The sequence below is a fragment of the Triticum dicoccoides genome, chromosome 5B, assembly GCF_002162155.2.
Source record: "Triticum dicoccoides isolate Atlit2015 ecotype Zavitan chromosome 5B, WEW_v2.0, whole genome shotgun sequence".
NCBI classification, from domain to species: Eukaryota; Viridiplantae; Streptophyta; class Magnoliopsida; order Poales; family Poaceae; genus Triticum; species Triticum dicoccoides.
The window spans coordinates 353,787,715-353,796,894 of NC_041389.1; positions in this window are offsets into that span (position 1 = coordinate 353,787,715).

Here is a 9,180-nt window from a genome sequence, read left to right on the forward strand (position 1 = left end):
ATCTCTTCTTTATTATCATATTTGCCTTCGAGATCTATTTTTATTTGTTTTCATTTTCAGATCTACTAATCAAAAAACCCCAAAAAAAACTTGCTGCAATTTATTGTTATTTATTTTATCTCGCGTTCCCGCGAGATTTATTTATCCAATCTACTACAATTTTATCTATGTTTTTACCCGGAAGGGATTGACAACCCCTCTTTTACGTCGAGTTGCAAGTATTTGTGTTGGGGAACATAGTAATTTCAAAAAAAATTCTACGCACACGCAAGATCGTGGTGATGCATAGCAACAAGAGGGGAGAGTGTTATCCACGTACCCTCGTAGACTGAAAGCGGAAGCGTTAGAACAACGCGGTTGATGTAGTCGTACGTCTTCACGTCCCGACTGATCAAGCACCGAAACTACGGCACCTCCGAGTTTTAGCACACATTCAGCTCGATGACGTCCCTCGAACTCTGATCCAGCCGAGTGTCGAGGGAGAGTTCCGTCAGCACGACGGCGTGGTGACGGTCTTGATGTTCTACCATCGCAGGGCTTCGCCTAAGCACCGCTACAATATTATCGAGGAGGACTATGGTGGAGGGGGGCACCGCACACGGCTAAGAGATCCAAGGATCAATTGTTTTGTCTAGAGGTGCCCCCTGCCCCTGTATATAAAGGAGCAAGGGGGGAGGGGGCGGCCAGCCAGGGAGGAGGCGCGCCAAGGGGAGTCCTACTCCCACCAGGAGTAGGACTCCCTCCTTCCTTGTTGGATTAGGAGAAGGGAGGAAAGAGGAGGGAGAGAGAGGAAGGAAGGGGGGGCGCCGCCCCCTCTCCTTGTCCTATTCGGACTAGGGGAGGGGCGTGCGGCCCTGCCCTGGCCTCCTCTCCTCTTCTCCACTAAGGCCCACTATGGCCCATTAAGCCCCCGGGGGGTTCCGGTAACCTCCCGGTACTCCGGTAAAATCCCGATTTCACCCGGAACACTTCCGATATCCAAATATAGGCTTCCAATATATCAATCTTCATGTATCGACCATTTCGAGACTCCTCGTCATGTCCGTGATTACATCCGGAACTTCGAACAACCTTCGGTACATCAAAAATCATAAACTCATAATAAAACTGTCAATGAAACCTTAAGCGTGCGGACCCTACGGGTTCGAGAACTATGTAGACATGACCAAGACACGTTTTCGGTCAATAACCAATAGCGGAACCTGGATGCTCATATTGTCTCCTACATATTCTACGAAGATCTTTACCGGTCAAACTGCATAACAACATACGTTGTTCCCTTTGTCATCGGTATGTTACTTGCCCGAGATTTGATCGTCGGTATCCCAATACCTAGTTCAATCTCGTTACCGGCAAGTCTCTTTACTCATTACGTAATGCATTATTCCGTAACTAACTCATTAGCTACATTGCTTGCAAGGCTTATAGTGATGTGCATTACCGAGAGGGCCCAGAGATACCTCTCCGACAATCGGAGTGACAAAACCTAATCTCGAAATATGCCAACTCAACACGTAGGAGACACCTGTAGAGCTCCTTTATAATCACCCAGTTACGTTGTGATGTTTGGTAGCACACAAAGTGTTCCTCCGGTAAACGGGAGTTGCATAATCTCATAGTTGTAGGAACATATATAAGTCATGAAGAAAGCAATAGCCACATACTAAACGATCAAGTGCTAAGCTAACGGAATGGGTCATGTCAATCATATCATTCTACTAATGATGTGATCCTGTTAATCAAATGACAACTCATATCTATGGTTAGGAAACATAACCATCTTTGATTAATGAGCTAGTCAAGTAGAGGCATACTAGTGACATTTAAGTTTGTCTATGTATTCACACATGTATCATGTTTCCGGTTAATACAATTCTAGCATGAATAATAAACATTTATCATGATATGAGGAAATAAATAATAACTTTATTATTGCCTCTAGGGCATATTTCCTTCAGTCTCCCACTTGCACTAGAGTCAATAATCTAGATTACACAGTAATGGTTCTAACACGCATGGAGCCTTGGTACTGATCATGTTTTGCTCGTGGAAGAGGCTTAGTCAATGGGTCTACAACATTCAGATCCGTATGTATCTTGCAAATCTCTATGTCTCCCACCTGGACTTGGTCCCGGATGGAATTGAAGCGTCTCTTGATGTGCTTGGTCCTCTTGTGAAATCTGGATTCCTTTGCCAAGGCAATTGCACCAGTATTGTCACAAAAGATCTTCATTGGTCCCGATGCATTAGGTATGACACATAGATCGGAAATGAACTCCTTCATCCAGACTCCTTCATTTGCTGCTTCCAAAGCAACTATGTACTCCGCTTCGCATGTAGATCCCGCCATGATGCTTTGTTTAGAACTGCACCAACTGACAGCTCCACCGTTCAATATAAACACGTATCTGGTTTGCGATTTAGAATTGTCTGGATCAGTGTCAAAGCTTGCATCGACGTAACCATTTACGACTAGCTCTTTGTCACATCCATAAACGAGAAACATATCCTTAGTCCTTTTCAGGTATTTCAGGATGTTCTTGACCGCTGTCCAGTGATCCACTCCTGGATTACTTTGGTACCTCCCTGCTAAACTTATCGCTAAGCATACATCAGGTCTGGTACACAACATCGCATACATGATAGAGCCTATGGCTGAAGCATAGGGAACATCTTTCATTTTTTCTCTATCTTCTGCTGTGGTCGGGCATTGAGTCTGACTCAACTTCACACCTTGTAATACAGGCAAGAACCCTTTCTTTGCCTGATCCATTTTTAACTTTTTCAAAACTTTATCAAGGTATGTGCTTTGTGAAAGTCCAATTAAGCGTCTTGATCTATCTCTATAGATCTTGATGCCCAATATGTAAGCAACTTCACCGAGGTCTTTCATCGAAAAACTTTTATTCAAGTATCCCTTTATGCTATCCAGAAATTCTATATCATTTCTAATTAACAATATGTCGTCTACATATAAAATCAGAAATGCTACAGAGCTCCCACTCACTTTCTTGTAAATACAGGCTTCTCCAAAAGTCCATATAAAACCATATGCTTTGATCACACTATCAAAGCGTTTATTCCAACTCCGAGAGGCTTGCACCAGTCCATAAATGGATCGCTGGAGGTTGCACACTTTGTTAGCACCTTTTGGATTGATAAAACCTTCTGGTTGCATCATATACAACTCTTCTTCCTGAAATCCATTCAAGAACGCAGTTTGACATCCATTTGCCATATTTCATAATCATAAAATGCGGTAATTGCTAACATGATTCAGACAGACTTAAGCATCGCTACGGGTGAGAAAGTCTCATCGTAGTCAACCCCTTGAACTTGTCAAAAACCTTTTGCAACAAGTCGAGCTTTGTAGAGAGTTACATTACCATCAGCGCCCGTCTTCTTGAAAATCCATTTTTTCTCGATGGCTTGCCGATCATCGGGCAAGTCAACCAAGTCCATACTTTGTTCTCATACATGGATCCCATCTCAGATTTCATGGCCTCAAGCCATTTTGCGGAATCTGGGCTCATCATTGCTTCCTCATAGTTCGTAGGTTCGTCATGGTCAAGTAACATGACTTCCAGAATAGGATTATCGTACCACTCTGGTGCGGATCTTACTCTGGTTGACCTACGAGGTTCGGTAGTAACTTGATCTGAAGTTTCATGATCAATATCATTAGCTTCCTCACTAATTGGTGTAGTTATCACAGGAACCGGTTTCTGTGATGAACTATTTTCCAATAAGGGAGCAGGTACAGTTACCTCATCAAGTTCTACTTTCCTCCCACTCACTTCTTTCGAGAGAAACTCCTTCTCTAGAAAGGATCTGAATTTAGCAACAAAAGTATTGCCTTTAGATCTGTGATAGAAGGTATACCCAATAGTCTCTTTTGGGTATCCTATGAAGACACATTTCTCTGATTTAGGTTCGAGCTTATCTGGTTGAAGTTTCTTCACATAAGCATCGCAGCCCCAAACTTTAAGAAACGACAACTTTGGTTTCTTGCCAAACCATAGTTCATAAGGCGTCGTCTCGACGGATTTTGATGGTGCCCTATTTAACGTGAATGCGGCTGTCTCTAAAGCATAACCCCAAAACGATAGTGGTAAATCAGTAAGAGACATCATAGATCGCACCATATCTAGTAAAGTACGATTACGACGTTCGGCCAAACCATTATGCTGTGGTGTTCCGGGTGGCGTGAGTTGCGAAACTATTCCGCATTGTTTCAAATGTAAACCAAACTCGTAACTCAAATATTCTCCTCCACGATCAGATCGTAGAAATTTTATTTTCTTGTTATGATGATTTTCCAATTCACTCTGAAATTCTTTGAACTTTTCAAATGTTTCAGACTTGTGTTTCATTAAGTAGATATACCCATATCTGCTCAAATCATCCGTGAAGGTGAGAAAATAACGATACCCGCCGCGAGCCTCAATATTCATTGGACCACACACATCGGTATGTATGATTTCCAATAAATCAGTTGCTCGCTCCATAGTTCCGGAGAACGGCGTTTTAGTCATCTCGCCCATGAGGCACGGTTCGCAAGTACCAAGTGATTCATAATCAAGTGATTCCAGAAGTCCATCAGTATGGAGTTTCTTCATGCGCTTTACACCAATATGACCCAAACGGCAGTGCCACAAATAAGTTGCACTATCATTATCAACTCTACATCTTTTGGCCTCAACATTATGAATATGTGTATCACTACTATCGAGATTTAATAAAATAGACCACTCTTCAAGGGTGCATAACCATAAAAGATATTACTCATATAAATAGAACAACCATTATTCTCTGATTTAAATGAATAACCGTCTCGCATCAAACAAGATCCAGATATAATGTTCATGCTCAACACTGGCACCAAATAACAATTATTCAGGTCTAAAACTAATCCCAAAGGTAGATGTAGAGGTAGCGTGCCAACCGCGATCACATCGACTTTGGAACCATTTCCCACGCGCATCGTCACCTCGTCCTTAGCCAATCTTCGCTTAATCTGTAGTCCCTATTTTGAGTTGCAAATATTAGCAACAGAACCAATATCAAATACCCAGGTGCTACTGTGAGCATTAGTAAGGTACACATCAATAACATGTATATCACATATACCTTTGTTCACCTTGCCATCCTTCTTATCTGCCAAATACTTGGGGCAGTTCCGCTTCCAGTGACCAGTCTTCTTGCAGTAGAAGCACTCAGTCTCAGGCTTAGGTCCAGACTTGGGTTTCTTCTCTTGAGCAACAACTTGTTTGTTGTTCTTCTTGAAGTTCCCCTTCTTCTTTCCTTTACCCTTTTTCTTGAAACTGGTGGTCTTATTGACCATCAACACTTGATGCTCCTTCTTGATTTCTACCTCCGCAACCTTTAGCATTGCGAAGAGCTCGGGAATAGTCTTGTCCATCCCTTGCATATTATAGTTCATCACGAAGCTCTTGTAGCTTGGTGGCAGTGATTGAAGAATTCTGTCAATGACACTATCATCAGGAAGATTAACTCCCAGTTGAATCAAGTGATTATTATACCCAGACATTTTGAGTATGTGTTCACTGACAGAACTATTCTCCTCCATCTTGCAGCTATAGAACTTATTGGAGACTTCATATCTCTCAATCCGGGCATTTGCTTGAAATATTAACTTCAACTCCTGGAACATCTCATATGCTCCATGACGTTCAAAACATCGTTGAAGTCCCGGTTCTAAGCCGTAAAGCATGGCACACTGAACTATCGAGTAGTCACCAGCTTTGCTCTGCCAGACGTTCTTAACGTCGTCAGTTGCATCTGCAACAGGCCTGGCACCCAGCGGTGCTTCCAGGACGTAATTCTTTTGTGTAGCAATGAGGATAATCCTCAAGTTACGGACCCAGTCTATGTAATTGCTACCATCATCTTTCAACTTTGCTTTCTCAAGGAACACATTAAAATTCAACGGAACAACAACACAAGCCATCTATCTACAGCAAACATAGACATGCAAAATACTATCAGGTACTAAGTTCATGATAAATTTAAGTTCAATTAATCATATTACTAAAGAACTCCCACTTAGACAGACATCTCTCTAGTCATCTAAGTGATCACGTGATCCAAATCAACCAAACCATGTCCGATCATCACGTGAGATGGAGTGGTTTTCAATGGTGAACATCACTATGTTGATCATATCTACTAAATGATTCATGTTCGACCTTTCGGTCTCCGTGTTTCGAGGCCATATCTGTATATGCTAGTCTCGTCAAGTTTAACCTGAGTATTCCGCGTGTGCAACTGTTTTGCACCCGTTGTATTTGAACGTAGAGCCTATCACACCCGTGTTGGGTTTCGTAGTAATTTCAAAAATTTCCTACGCGCACACAGGATCATGTGATGCATAGCAATGAGGGGAGAGTGTTGTCTACGTACCCAACGCAGACCGACTGCGGAAGCGATGACACGACGTAGAGGAAGTAGTCGTACGTCTTCACGATCCAACCGATCAAGCACCGAAATTACGGCACCTCCGAGTTCGAGCACACGTTCAGCCCGATGACAATCCCCGGACTCCGATCCAGCAAAGTGTCGGGGAAGAGTTTCGTCAGCACGACGGCGTGGTGACGATCTTGATGAACTACAGCAGCAGGGCTTTGCCTAAACTCCGCTACAGTATTATCGAGGAATATGGTGGCAGGGGGCACCGCACACGGCTAAGGAATCGATCACGTGGATCAACTTGTGTCAACTTGTGTGTTTAGAGGTGCCCCTGCCTCCGTATATAAAGGAGCCAAGGGGGGGAGGAGGCGCCGGCCAGGAGGAGGTGGCGCAGGAGGAGTCCTACTCCTACCGGGAGTAGGACTCCCCTCCAATCCTATTCCAACTAGGAATCCCCAAAGGGGGAAAGAGGAGAAGGGTGGCCGGCCACCTCTCCTAGTCCTAATAGGACTAGGGGAAGGGGGGAGGCGCGCAGCCCCCTTGGGCTGCCCCTTTCTCCTTTCCACTAAGGCCCATGATGGCCCATATGGCTCCCGGGGGGTTCCGGTAACCTCCCGGTAACCCGGTAAAATCCCGATTTCACCCGGAACACTTCCGATGTCCAAACATAGACTTCCAATATATCAATCTTTATGTCTCGACCATTTCGAGACTCCTCGTCATGTCCGTGATCACATCCGGGACTCCGAACAACCTTCGGTACATCAAAATGCATAAACTCATAATATAACTGTCATCGTAACCTTAAGCGTGCGGACCCTACGGGTTCGAGAACAATGTAGACATGACCGAGACACGTCTCCGGTCAATAACCAATAGCGGGACCTGGATGTCCATATTGGCTCCTACATATTCTACGAAGATCTTTATCGGTCAGACCGCATAACAACATATGTTGTTCCCTTTGTCATCGGTATGTTACTTGCCCGAGATTCGATCGTCGGTATCCAATACCTAGTTCAATCTCGTTACCGGCAAGTCTCTTTACTCGTTCCGTAATACATCATCTCACAACTAACATATTAGTTGTAATGCTTGCAAGGCTTATGTGATGTGTATTACCGAGAGGGCCCAGAGATACCTCTCCGACAATCGGAGTGACAAATCCTAATCTCGAAATACGCCAACCCAACATCTACCTTTGGAGACACCTGTAATGCTCCTTTATAATCACCCAGTTACGTTGTGACGTTTGGTAGCACCCAAAGTGTTCCTCCGGCAAACGGGAGTTGCATAATCTCATAGTCATAGGAACATGTATAAGTCATGAAGAAAGCAATAGCAACATACTAAACGATCAGGTGCTAAGCTAATGGAATGGGTCATGTCAATCAGATCATTCAACTAATGATGTGACCTCGTTAATCAAATAACAACTCATTGTTCATGGTCAGGAAACATAACCATCTTTGATTAACGAACTAGTCAAGTAGAGGCATACTAGTGACACTCTGTTTGTCTATGTATTCACACATGTATTATGTTTCCGGTAAATACAATTCTAGCATGAATAATAAACATTTATCATGATATAAGGAAATAAATAATAACTTTATTATTGCCTCTAGGGCATATTTCCTTCAGTCTCCCACTTGCACTAGAGTCAATAATCTAGTTCACATCGCCATGTGATTTAACAGCAATAGTTCACATCACCATGTGATTAACACCCATAGTTCACATCGCTATGTGACCAACACCCAAAGGGTTTACTAGATTCAGTAATCTAGTTCACATCGCTATGTGATTAACACCCAAGGAGTACTAAGGTGTGATCATGTTTTGCTTGTGAGAGAATCTTAGTCAACGGGTATGTCATATACAGATCCGTAAGTATTTTGCGAATTCTATGTCTACAATGCTCTGCACGGAGCTACTCTAGCTAATTTCTCCCACTTTCAATATGTATCTAGATCAAGACTTAGAGTCATCTAGATTAGTGTCAAACTTGCATCGGCGTAACCTTTTACGATGAACCTTTTTCCATAATCGAGAAACATATCCTTATTCCACTAAGGACAATTTTGACCGCTCTCCAGTGATCTACTCCTAGATCACTATTGTACTCCCTTGCCAAACTCAGTGGTATGGCATACAATAGATCTGGTATACAGCATGGCATACTTTATAGAACCTATGACTGAGGCATAGGGAATGACTTTCATTCTCTTTCTATTTTCTGCCGTGGTCGGGCTTTGAGTCTTGCTCAACTTAACACCTTGCAACACAGGCAAGAACTCCTTCTTTGACTGTTCCATTTTGAACTATTTCAAAAATTTATCAAGGTATGTATTCATTGAAAAAATCTTATCAAGCGTCTTCATCTATCTATATAGATCTTGATGCTCAATGTGTAAGCAGCTTCACCAAGGTCTTTCTTTGAAAAACTTTTATTCAAGTATCCTTTCATGCTTTGCAGAATAATTCTACATTATTTCCGATCAACAATATGTCATTCACATATACTTATCAGAAATGTTGTAGTGCTCCCACTCACTTTCTTGTAAATACAGGCTTCACTGTAAGTCTGTACAATAACTATATGCTTTGATCAACTTATCAAAGCGTATATTCCAACTCCGAGATTCTTGCACCAGTCCATAAATGGATCGCTAGAGCTTGCACACTTTGTTAGCTCCCTTTGGATCGACAAAACCTTCCGGTTGTATCATATACAACTCTTCTTCCAGA